The 13,263-nt window shown below is 42.6% G+C and overlaps 1 pseudogene; it reads right to left on the reverse strand.

The window, feature by feature from the left end:
- Positions 1-5,567: 5,567 nt before the first annotated feature.
- Gtpbp4-ps2 (GTP binding protein 4, pseudogene 2) lies at positions 5,568-8,045 on the reverse strand (annotated as a pseudogene).
- Positions 8,046-13,263: the final 5,218 nt, after the last annotated feature.

Raw genomic sequence — 13,263 nt, forward strand, 5'->3', positions numbered from 1 at the left:
ACCCCGACGCACACACATTATCCTAGCTTTACCCCCCTCTCCTGAAGGCCGAAGGCTGCATGTATGTTCCTGCTTATCTTCTTTGATGAGCTGTCCCTTGGGGAAGTGAGCACCCTCCATATTTTCAGCAAGTCCTGGAACAGATCCACACTCCTGGCTTCTACTCTAGGGAACCATCTAAAAATTGAATAAGCTAACTCTCACTGTGCACCTTCCCAACCTGGCTCAGAGAACACGCGAGGCAACCTCAGGAGGCAGACACCCAGTACTTGTAACTAAGAGATAATGGCAAAGATTCACTGACCATCTGAGGCAGATGTAACTTGAAGTTTTTCAAAACCTATTTTTATTGATGGTTCTTAAATGACTTAACCTCCTTTTTAGCCTACCACCCACCAGAGGTAGTGAGAAAGAAAGGATACAGGGGAAGTAGACCTGTTTAGAAAGGTTCTTTGGAGCAAACTGTGCTGTCTGGAAATCAGCAGTTCAGTTTACAGGTTGGCAGCGGCAGCTCGATCCAGTCGTTCAGATACACCTAGCAGTCCGTATCAGTAGAGTTGGGATAGTAGCACGAATCAGCAGCCTAGGCACAAGTCAGCATGAGGACGAGGAGGGATGCCGGCAGTTCTCCGCTGTGCTTCTCTTAGGGAAGCAAAGATCAGCAAAGATTCGAGATCCAAAGCGTTACACAGTGAGCTCTAAGCAAACCAAGCTCAGGCTCTATCACTGTCTGTAGAGTCCTAATTATACCCTTCAGATACCACGTGTCCTCCACAGGTCTTGCCTCAGGTGACATCACTCTGTCAATCACCCTGAGCCCACAGAAGCAGCAAGAAACCGCAGCACAGCACCTGAGGTTTTTGGGCATGCTTCTCTCTAGAGTCCTGACAAATGCAGATCAACTGCAGTGTAAGGTGGACCAATACATGTGTGTGGTTAGCACAGAATCCTTCGTCACGTGTCCTTTCATGTGCTTGCTTTAGCAGAACGTCCTCTCTGTGTCTGCTTCAGTGAAACATTCCTTCACGAGTCTGCCTTAGTCTTTCACATGTGTCCACTTCAGGAAAACACTCCTTCACATGTTTGCCCCAGCAAAACACCATCCAACTGACTTTCCAAAGAACTTAAGTTTCCACTTCGGGCAGAAGGTCAGTCGCCATTGTTCCATAATGGGTGGGTATTAAAGGGCTTAACCAAGTCTCCCATACCCAAGATTCTTTCCTGGGAACAGATCTTTACCAATTTAAAATGAGGACTTAGCAGCTTCCTTCTTTAAATTTATCTAATTATAAAAATTTCCAGCTACTTATACACGAGATCTGACCTTTGTAAAAGTTTTGGCACTACTTCTTGGAATTTAGAACAAAAGTCTCACCACCCAGGGACCAATCACTACTGCCCATTCCTTCTGAGACAGGCAGAAAACACCCATAAGTGAGGCTTCTATTCATCTGATCTCCAGGTCTTTTTAAAGTTCTATTTTACTTATGTGCACGTATGAGTATATGCCACATGGGTGCAGCAGACCAGAAGAAGGTATCAGATCCCATGGAGGCGGGGTTACAGACAGTCATAAGCTGCTGGATGTGGATTCTGGAAACTGAATTCAGGTCCTTTCAAAGATTTGAAGAACTGTTGGGAAGCATTTCCTGCATCCTGCTGTCTATAAAGTACTAACCACTAGACCACAGGGAGGTCATATACATTTTAAAAAATTAAGTTAGCCCACAAATTTTTAGTTCACAGCATAAGCAAAGTTTGAAGACAGAACGTATGCATAAACTCTTAGTTGAGATGTTAATTCAAACAATCCCAGGAGTGGTCTAAAATAGTCCCTATTGCCTATGAAACAAACTGGCTCCCAGGACAGGAAGGGTCTTGTCCAGGGTTTATAGCCTCACTCTCATGGACAATAGCCTTCATTTGCAAGATGATCCTATAAGCTCTGTGAGTCCTAGAACCCAAAAATAAGGAAATCACTTAACTCCAACTTTCAGTTTTATTTAATTAATATGATTTATAAAAGATTTTATGTTTCATCAAGATAACTGCTTAGTTTCTACTAAGTGTTTCAGGCATCTAATTAAAAAACGGGGGTCTTAGGCTGGAGAGATGGCTCAGTGGTTAAGAGCACTGACTGCTCTTCCAGAGGTCCTGAGTTCAATTCCCAGCAACCACATGTTGGCTCACAACCATCTGTAAAGGGATCTGATGCCCTCCTCTGGTGTGTCTGAAGACAGCAACAGTGTGCTCACATACATAAAATAAATAAAATCTTAAAAAAAAAAAACCCACGGGTCTTGTGAAAGTCAAGATTTATTTAAAGTTCTGTCTCTATCAAGCTTTAAAAGGTGTTTTACAGCAATTAAATCTGTTTATATAATTTTAAAATTGTGTGAGAGAGTGTGTGTGTGTGCGTGCGTGTGTGTGTGTGTGTGTGTGTGTGTGCGCGCGCGTGTGTGCAAAAGGGAGGGTGCCTGCAGGGGCCAGAGGTGTTGAATTTCCATAGATCTGTAGTAATAGGTGGTTACTATCCTGGTCGCTGAAGCTGACCTGGTCATGGTAGTGCTTACTACTGTAGTCCCAGCACCCCATGTCTGAATAATGCAGTGATCCAGGGACTGATAACAATGGTTTTTCATGCAAGGCAATCATGTTGTCTCTCTACCACTTCTTCCTGAACGTGGAGGACAATTATGCATTTGATCCATCCCTGTGGAATTATTTCAGTTCCTTTAATCTAAAAATTGTATAACAGGACGCTATGTGCTTAATTTAAAAATATAGTGCCTCTGTTGGCAAATCTATTAATAAACTTAGTGAGCAAAAACATGGCTCAACTAGGAGAAATGAAGCAGGCAACCATCAAACAAGTTCATGATGTGCTTAACTGGAAGAAAGCCCAGCAGACCCAGATCCAGAAGGACACTGACTTTCAGAGGAAGAACAGCATCAAAGCCTTGGAGGTCAGTAGCTAGGAAAGGCTATGTAGAATATATAAGAAAGTAGAGAATTGCAAGGACTACCATATTTATGTGCAGGATATGATGAATTAAAAGGAACAGGTCCATTACACAAAAAAATTCTGTCTCATAAATACTAAATAAATAAATAAGGACACAACTGGCTAGAGGACCAGGTAGCACAGAGTATCTGGCACTACAAATAAGGGAGACAACTGCTTAACTGCATTGCAGATCTGAAGCTGCTCCCAAAAATGGTTGGAGGACAGCCAGTTACGTAAATGTATCTATCTCAACTGAGACAGTAGTCACCTGGCTAAGTAAATGAGAAAGAGTCCATGTGGCAAAAGTTCCCTATATTGCTATCTATATTACAGTGTAGTTTCTCTAAGAAATGATGCCCAGATTGATTTCATGAGTTAAATCTATTGGCCAGTTGGACAGTTTTGAGCCTTACTACTCATCTGGACTTTGTTTGGTGATCACTTTTTTTTTTCAAACTTTTTTTTATTTTTATTAATTTGAGTTTCTTATATACATTTCGAGTGTTATTCCCTTTCCCGGTTTCCGGGCAAACATCCCCGTAACCCCTCCCCCTCCCCTTCCTCATGGGTGTTCCCCTCCCCATCCTCCCCCCATTGCCGCCCTCCCCCCAACAATCACGTTCACTGGGGGTTCAGTCTTAGCAGGACCCAGGGCTTCCCCTTCCACTGGTGCTCTTACTAGGCTTTTCATTGCTACCTATGGGGTCAGAGTCCAGGGTCAGTCCATGTATAGTCTTTAGGGAGTGGCTTAGTCCCTGGAAGCTCTGGTTGCTTGGCATTGTTGTACCTATGGGGTCTCGGGCCCCTTCAAGCTCTTCCAGTCCTTTCTCTGATTCCTTCAACGGGGGTCCCGTTCTCAGTTCAGTGGTTTGCTGCTGGCATTCGCCTCTGTATTTGCTGTATTCTGGGTGTGTCTCTCAGGAGCAATCTACATCCGGCTCCTGTCAGCCTGCACTTCTTTGCTTCATCCATCTTGTCTAATTGGGTGGCTGTATATGTATGGGCCACATGTGGGGCAGGCTCTGAGTAGGTGTTCCTTCAGTCTCTGTTTTAATCTTTGCCTCTCTCTTCCCTGCCAAGGGTATTCTTGTTCCCCTTTAAAGAAGGAGTGAAGCATGCATATTTTGATCATCCGTCTTGAGTTTCATTTGTTCTAGGCATCTAGGGTAATTCAAGCATTTGGGCTAATAGCCACTTATCAATGAGTGCATACCATGTGTGTTTTTCTGTGATTGGGTTACCTCACTCAGGATGATATTTTCCAGTTCCAACCATTTGCCTATGAATTTCATAAAGTCATTGTTTTTGATAGCTGAGTAATATTCCATTGTGCAGATGTACCACTTTTTCTGTATCCATTCCTCTGTTGAAGGGCATCTGGGTTCTTTCCAGCTTCTGGCTATTATAAATAAGGCTGCGATGAACATAGTGGAGCACTTGTCTTTTTTATATGTTGGGGCATCATGTGGGTATATGCCCAAGAGAGGTATAGCTGGATCCTCAGGCAGTTCAATGTCCAATTTTCTGAGGAACCTCCAGACTGATTTCCAGAATGGTTCTACCAGTCTGCAATCCCACCAATGATGGAGGAGTGTTCCTCTTTCTCCGCATCCTCGCCAGCATCTGCTGTCATCTGAGTTTTTGATCTTAGCCATTCTCACTGGTGTGAGGTGAAATCTCAGGGTTGTTTTGATTTGCATTTCCCTTATGACTAAAGATGTTGAACATTTCTTTAGGTGTTTCTCAGCCATTCGGCATTCCTCAGCTGTGAATTCTTTCTTTAGCTCTGAACCCCATTTTTTAATAGGGTTATTTGTCTCCCTGCGGTCTAACTTCTTGAGTTCTTTGTATATTTTGGATATAAGGCCTCTATCTGTTGTAGGATTGGTAAAGATCTTTTCCCAATCTGTTGGTTGCCGTTTTGTCCTAACCACAGTGTCCTTTGCCTTACAGAAGCTTTGCAGTTTTATGAGATCCCACTTGTCGATTCTTGATCTTAGAGCATAAGCCATTGGTGTTTTGTTCAGGAAATTTTTTCCAGTGCCCATGTGTTCCAGATGCTTCCCTAGTTTTTCTTCTATTAGTTTGAGTGTATCTGGTTTGATGTGGAGGTCCTTGATCCACTTGGACTTAAGCTTTGTACAGGGTGATAAGCATGGATTGATCTGCATTCTTCTACATGTTGCCCTCCAGTTGAACCAGCACCATTTGCTGAAAATGCTATCTTTTTTCCATTTGATGGTTTTGGCTCCTTTGTCAAAAATCAAGTGACCATAGGTGTGTGGGTTCATTTCTGGGTCTTCAATTCTATTCTATTGGTCTATCTGTCTGTCTCTGTACCAATACCATGCAGTTTTTATCACTATTGCTCTGTAATACTGCTTGAGTTCAGGGATAGTGATTCCCCCTGAAGTCCTTTTATTGTTGAGGATAGTTTTAGCTATCCTGGGTTGTTTGTTATTCCAGGTGAATTTGCAAATTGTTCTGTCTAACTCTTTGAAGAATTGGATTGGTATTTTGATGGGGATTGCATCTCTTATGAAGGGTGTCGTTTCCCTAATTTCTTTTTTTTTATTTTTTATTTTTTTTTATTTTTTTTATTTTATTTTTTTTTTGCTAGATGTTTACTTTGGATAAAATGTTTGAAGTTACAATGATGCATTGTACTACAGATGTAGAAAATAATTTAAGATTGTAGTTTAAGTTCTGATACACGCTAAATGTAAGACCTCCCAGCAGGAATACTTTCTTAACAAAAATAGGTATTTTGCGTGTCAAAAGATCTACTACAAAACAGTTTTCCCCCACCAAAGCAGCCTCCTTACACCAATACATCTTTTCTGCAAAATGAGTCCCGCGGCTGTGAAAGAAGCGCGTCATCCAGTACAGAGCGCTCTGCAGGTAACATCTGACTGCGCAGGGCCAAGGCACCACAAGCTTACTCGGCTTTACCAGTTTTCAGCACAGCAACAAGCATTTAAAAGTCATTTCCATCGTTTCTTTGGTTAACAGATGTTGATCCCAAATTCTATAAAACACACCATCACACACTCAGAAATAATCACGGGTCTAGTTAAACTACTCCGACTGAAGAGGACATTATCTCCTGTCCTTTTTACCAGCTTTCCTCTTCCCAGAGAGTAGGTGCTTGGGCTTCATATCAAACACATGCCTATCTGCTTCCCCCTTCTTCCCCAAGCGATTCATCTTCTTCTGGGCTTTCTTCATCATGGTCTTGGCTTTCTTCACCATCTTGACATCCCGAAGACCAGAAACATCACGTGGCGTTTTAGAGCAACTCCGACTGCGACTGCGGGCTATGGAAGAGGGAGGAACAGACTCTTCTCGTTTTCTTTTCCTGGTGACACTCCGAGATCTTCTGGCCTGGACTGCATAGTGGGCATTGTCTTTATCATCCATGTCCACGCCAAGACTACGCATCTCATTCTCTAAATCTGCCCGTTGAACCTTCTTAGCAGTCCGGGGCATCCGGGGTCCCTGTGTGTTCTTTTCTTTGGACTGTAGAATTTTCAACTTCTTCTTCTCTCTAATTTGTTTTGCCAGCTGTCGGATTTCCACCATTTCCTCGTCTTCACTCTCAGACTCACTGTCATACTCCCCAGCAGCTGTTCTGAGCTCTTCTTCCTTTTCCAACTCTTCTAATTTCTTCATGATAGCAGGATCGATATAATCAGCAACATTGTGGCCTTCCCAAATCTCTGGTATCTTATCATACTTCTCAGATGAATTCATTAAGTCCCAGTATTTCTGAAGATCCAAAATATAATCATCTCCCATTTCCAGCTCAAGATCTCGTTCCCTCTTCTTCTTGGGTTCTGCGATCTCCATTCTCTTCCGACGAGCTACCACTCCTTCTGGGATGAAAGGGGGTCTCTCCTTGTCATCTCTCTTGTTGGGCACAGCTAAGTGCAATCTGTTCAGAACCTCATTCACTTTATTTCCTTTCATTTTCGTTTCTACTCGGTGAGCCAAAAGCCTATCACAAGCCTCCGTTTTAACTTGAATGACACCTTCCTCAGTCAGGGTGCTGGTCTCGATGACAGGAAATCCTTCAGCCTGCAAGTCTAGAAATATTTTCTGATCTTCTTCAGAAAGTTCAGCTATTCTCTTCACATCACATTTGTTTGCTACAACAATAAGAGGCTTGTTGATAAACAGGGGTCTGATATTCTGGAAGAGTTCTAATTGCTCCTTCAACCCATGTCCACACTGCTCAGACAAATCCATCACATACAGAACTGCAGCTCGGAGGTGGGCCAGGGCTGTGATGGCCTGCATCTCAATGGTGTTCCGATCTTCCAAAGGATGATCCAAAATCCCTGGGGTATCTACAACCTGCCAGCGCAGATACTTATAATCCATGTGCCCGACAAACAGAGACTTGGTGGTAAATGCATAGGGCTGAACATCCACATCTGCTCTTGTCACCTTATTGATGAAGCTGGATTTCCCAACATTTGGATACCCACACAAAAGTAGAGTCCTTGTATTTGGATCAATGGTTGGCAAGCGGGATAGATGTTGACGTACTTGTTCCAAGTACTCCAAACTCTGCCTCTGCCTCTTGATAATCGTACACATTCGCCCCAGGGCAGCGCACTTCAGCTGCTTGCATCGGTAGAGAGAATCACCATACTTCATAAGTCGCACGTAATCTTTAGCAACATTGTCCACCAAGTTTTTGGCAATATTTATTTGTCCTAGAGCCAACTTGTAGTGATCCTTGTCATAGAGAATATTCATCAAGTCAGCATAAAATGGATGGATATCATCCAATTTGGGGAAATCGGACAGAATCTGTGACAGTCTGTCATGATAATTCTGTTGAGTAAATTTGACTTTTCTCATATAAAAATGTCGAATTCGATGAATTTGATAATGTTTATGAATAACCGTTGGAGTCTTTCGTTGTGTCTTGGATAATGTCAGGTCAATAAAGTCCTTGGCTGACGGCACCACCGTAATCTTCTTGAAGTTGTAATGCGCCATGCCGGCGGTGGAACGCACGAGGAAACCTGGAGAACTTATTTTTTTTTTATTAACTTGAGTATTTCTTATATACATTTCAAGTGTTATTCCCTTTCCCGGTTTCCGGGCAAACATCCCCCTCCCCCCTCCCCTTCCTTATGGGTGTCCCCCTCCCAACCCTCCCCCCATTGCCGCCCTCCCCCCATAGTCTAGTTCACTGGGGGTTCAGTCTTAGCAAGACCCAGGGCTTCCCCTTCCACTGGTGCTCTTACTAGGATATTCATTGCTACCTATGGGGTCAGAGTCCAGGGTCAGTCTATGTATAGTATTTAGGTAGTGGCTTAGTCCCTGGAAGCTCTGGTTGCTTGGCATTGTTGTACCTATGGGGTCTCGGGCCCCTTCAAGCTCTTCCAGTCCTTTCTCTGATTCCTTCAACGGGGGACCTATTCTCAGTTCAGTGGTTTGCTCCTGGCATTCGCCTCTGTATTTGCTGTATTCTGGCTGTGTCTCTCAGGAGCGATTTACATCCGGCTCCTGTCGGTCTGCACTTCTTTGCTTCATCCATCTTGTCCAATTGGGTGGCTGTATATGTATGGGCCACATGTGGGGCAGGCTCTGAATGGGTGTTCCTTCAGTCTCTGTTTTAATCTTTGCCTCTCCCTTCCCAGCCAAGGGTATTCTTTTTCCTCATTTAAAGAAGGAGTGAAGCATTCACATTTTGATCATCCGTCTTGAGTTTCGTTTGTTCTAGGGATCTAGGGTAATTCAAGCATTTGGGCTAATAGCCACTTATCAATGAGTGCATACCATGTATGTCTTTCTGTGATTGGGTTAGCTCACTCAGGATGATATTTTCCAGTTCCAACCATTTGCCTACGAATTTCATAAACTCGTTGTTTTTGATAGCTGAGTAATATTCCATTGTGTAGATGTACCACATTTTCTGTATCCATTCCTCTGTTGAAGGGCATCTGGGTTCTTTCCAGCTTCTGGCTATTATAAATAAGGCTGTGATGAACATAGTGGAGCACGTGTCTCTTTTATATGTTGAGGCATCTTTTGGGTATATGCCCAAGAGAGGTATAGCTGGATCCTCAGGCAGTTCGATGTCCAATTTTCTGAGGAACCTCCAGACTGATTTCCAGAATGGTTGTACCAGTCTGCAATCCCACCAACAATGGAGGAGTGTTCCTCTTTCTCCACATCCTCGCCAGCATCTGCTGTCATCTGAGTTTTTGATCTTAGCCATTCTCACTGGTGTGAGGTGAAATCTCAGGGTTGTTTTGATTTGCATTTCCCTTATGACTAAAGATGTTGAACATTTCTTTAGGTGTTTCTCAGCCATTCGGCATTCCTCAGCTGTGAATTCTTTCTTTAGCTCTGAACCCCATTTTTTAATAGGGTTATTTGTTTCCCTGCGGTCTAACTTCTTGAGTTCTTTGTATATTTTGGATATAAGGCCTCTATCTGTTGTAGGATTGGTAAAGATCTTTTCCCAATCTGTTGGTTGCCGTTTTGTCCTAACCACAGTGTCCTTTGCCTTACAGAAGCTTTGCAGTTTTATGAGATCCCATTTGTCGATTCTTGATCTTAGAGCATAAGCCATTGGTGTTTTGTTCAGGAAATTTTTTCCAGTGCCCATGTGTTCCAGATGCTTCCCTAGTTTTTCTTCTATTAGTTTGAGTGTGTCTGGTTTGATGTGGAGGTCCTTGATCCACTTGGACTTAAGCTTTGTTCAGTGTGATAAGCATGGATCGATCTGCATTCTTCTACATGTTGACCTCCAGTTGAACCAGCACCATTTGCTGAAAATGCTATCTTTTTTCCATTGGATGGTTTTGGCTCCTTTGTCAAAAATCAAGTGACCATAGGTGTGTGGGTTCATTTCTGGGTCTTCAATTCTATTCCATTGGTCTATCTGTCTGTCTCTGTACCAATACCATGCAGTTTTTTTATCACTATTGCTCTGTAATACTGCTTGAGTTCAGGGATAGTGATTCCCCCTGAAGTCCTTTTATTGTTGAGGATAGCTTTAGCTATCCTGGGTTTTTTGTTATTCCAGATGAATTTGCAAATTGTTCTGTCTAACTCTTTGAAGAATTGGATTGGTATTTTGATGGGGATTGCATTGAATCTGTAGATTGCTTTTGGTAAAATGGCCATTTTTACTAAATTAATCCTGCCAATCCATGAGCATGGGAGATCTTTCCATCTTCTGAGGTCTTCTTCAATTTCTTTCCTCAGTGTCTTGAAGTTCTTATTGTACAGATCTTTTACTTGCTTGGTTAAAGTCACACCGAGGTACTTTATATTATTTGGGTCTATTATGAAGGGTGTCGTTTCCCTAATTTCTTTCTCCGCTTGTTTCTCTTTTGTGTTGAGGGAGGCTACTGATTTATTTGAGTTAATTTTATACCCAGCCACTTTGCTGAAGTTGTTTATCAGCTTTAGTAGTTCTCTGGTGGAACTTTTGGGATCACTTAAATATACTATCATGTCATCTGCAAATAGTGATATTTTGACCGGAAGTGTCCGGTCCTTGAGGAATTTTGCCTCTGTGTGTCCTGAGACCACCAGTCAGGTCGCTTGGAGCAGAAAAGTTGGTCTTACCTGTGGTCCCGAGGCTCAAGTTTTCTCTTGGGGTGTTGCTTATGAGCTCTCCGAGAGGGCAGCAACCAGGAGGACCTGTGCCGCCCTTTCCGGGAGCTTCCGTGCACCAGGGTCCCAGATGGCATTTGGTGTTTTCCTCTGGAGTCAGAAATGTGGGCAGAGTGTAATATATATATATATATATATATATATATATATATATATATATATATATATATATTCTTGAACTCATGTTTTCAGAGTTCTTTCCCATAACCTCAGGGGCTGTCCTGAAGGTGACAGCCAACATATTGTTGAGGATCACCAGACACATTCTTGCTTCCAGGAATCCTGCTGTTTCTGATTATCATGGAGTCATTAATCTTGGTAGGGAGAGAATTCCCTGAAGGAGGAACATGAAGTAAAATATATGCATTATTATGCAAACAAGTGTTATGCCTACAGCAACCTTCAGGACTATGGAGACCCACATCTTGCTGGCTCTGTTCCAGCTGTGGAAACCATGTCATACCACCCCTTCCTCAGCCATAGCAGAACTGGTATTAATTCTTTGAGAATTTCATGCAATGCATTTTCCTATTCCTCTTAGATCCAGCCCCAGCTCTCTACCTCTCCCAATTTTACGTCCATTTTAAAAATTTATACTGATTTTGAGAATGAGTACTGTATTTACATTATTTTAACTCTCCCCTCTCCCTGTTCCAACTCCTTCTGTGTCCTCACAATCCCTCTTAAATTATTGGCTTTTTCTTAGTTAATTAATTCTCTAATTATTTAATGTATATGAATATATGAACCTCTGAGTCCATTTAGGGTTGCTTGTATGTTATGTGTTTAGCTCTAACCACTTGGGATTAAATAATCTTTCAGGGGGAACATCCCTTGCAGAAATTGATCATATCTCTCTCAGTAGAACCTTGTGAGATATTCTCCATCCATGTTGGCATGTCAACTAGTACTGTCACTATGCAGGCATTGTTTAAGCAACCATGTTGCTGAAATTTCATGAGTACAGATTTCCTGTTGTATATATTGGTCACTGTCTCACAGAAAGTGTCCTGGTCCTTTAACTGTTACAATATTTTTGTCTCCTCTTTTTTTTTTATTTTTTTATTTTTTTATTTTTTTCGGAGCTGGGGATCGAACCCAGGGCCTTGCGCTTGCTAGGCAAGTGCTCTACCGCTGAGCTAAATCCCCAACCCCTTTGTCTCCTCTTTTGTAATATTCCCTTACTCATGTTATAGATTGAGATTGGGCACCATGTGGTATGTTGTCTACATTTTGACCAGCTGTAGCTTTCTATAATGGTCTCTATCTGCTGCAAAAAGAAGTTTCTTTGATGAGCGGTGAGAGCTGTAAGATAAACATTTAGAATGCAGCTAGATACTATACTAATTTAGGAACATGGCAGTAGTAGGTTGTCTTCTAAGGTGCATAGTCCAGGTGTCCCTCCTCCTCCTCTTCCTCCTCCCCCTCCCCCTCCCCTTCTTCCTCCTCCTCCTCCTCCTCCTCTTCTTCCTCTTCTTTTGGTTTTTTCCTAGACAGGGTTTCTCTGTGCAACAGTTCCTGTCCTGGACCTTGCTCTGTAGACCATGCAGGCCTCAAACTCATAGAGATCCACTAGTCTCTGTCTCCCAAGTACTGGCATTAAAGACATGTGCCACAACTGCCCAGCACAATTTGGACTTCATGGGTTTGTGGATATCCACAGGAGTGTGGTCAATCTACAAGGGGCCACACCCTTAAAGAAAAAATCTCTCCCAGCATCCTTCAAATATCAATCGCTCCTTAGCTAGGGGAGGGGACTTGTGAACCACTCCTCTCTCCACACTACAATGTTGAATGGCTTGATCTTGTGCAAGCCTTATGCAGGCAAAAATCTGCTGTGAGTTTATGAGTACAACAGTTCTGTCCTGTGCAGAAGATACTGCTTCCCTCTAGTCTCCCAAATGTCTTCCTCTTATTGTCTTTCTACCCATCTTTTGTGATGGTCCCTGAGCCTTTGTGGGAGAGGGGACAGAAACACACAAAGATATTATATGTCTCTATATATGTATCATAACCTTTTTGGATGACTGAACACAAATTGCCCCCCTCTACACACACACACACACACACACACACACACACACACACACACGAATAGATCCATGTGTTTGAATGGTTGGCCCACAGGGAATGGCACTACTAGGGATAGTGTGTCACTAACGGTGGGCTTTGAGGTTTTATATGCTCAATATATGCTTAGTGAGGCACACAGTCTCCTCTGTAAGATGTAGACCTCTCAGCTCCTTCTCCAGCACAATGTCTGCCTGTTCGCTGCCATGACAATGGTCATGTTGTCTCTCCTAGCAATAAAACCCTAACTAAGATAGCCTTGATAAGAACTTTACATTTAACATTTGTATAGCGAGAATGTACCTGGGCCAACAAAATTGCTCAGTGGGTAAAAGGGCCTGCCAGGCAAGCTGACAACCTCAATTTCACCAGTGAATCTCAGAGTGGAAGGAGAGAATAAACTCCCAAAAATTGTCTTCTGACTTCCACATGTGAGTAGGGTTTGTACACATGAACACACATTAATGCTGCTGCTGCCACTGCTGCTGATAATGATAATAATAATAATAATAATAATAATAATAATAATAATAATAAAT

This window comes from Rattus norvegicus, chromosome X (genome assembly GCF_021556685.1).
Source record: "Rattus norvegicus strain SHRSP/BbbUtx chromosome X, alternate assembly SHRSP_T2T, whole genome shotgun sequence".
NCBI lineage: Eukaryota > Metazoa > Chordata > Mammalia > Rodentia > Muridae > Rattus > Rattus norvegicus.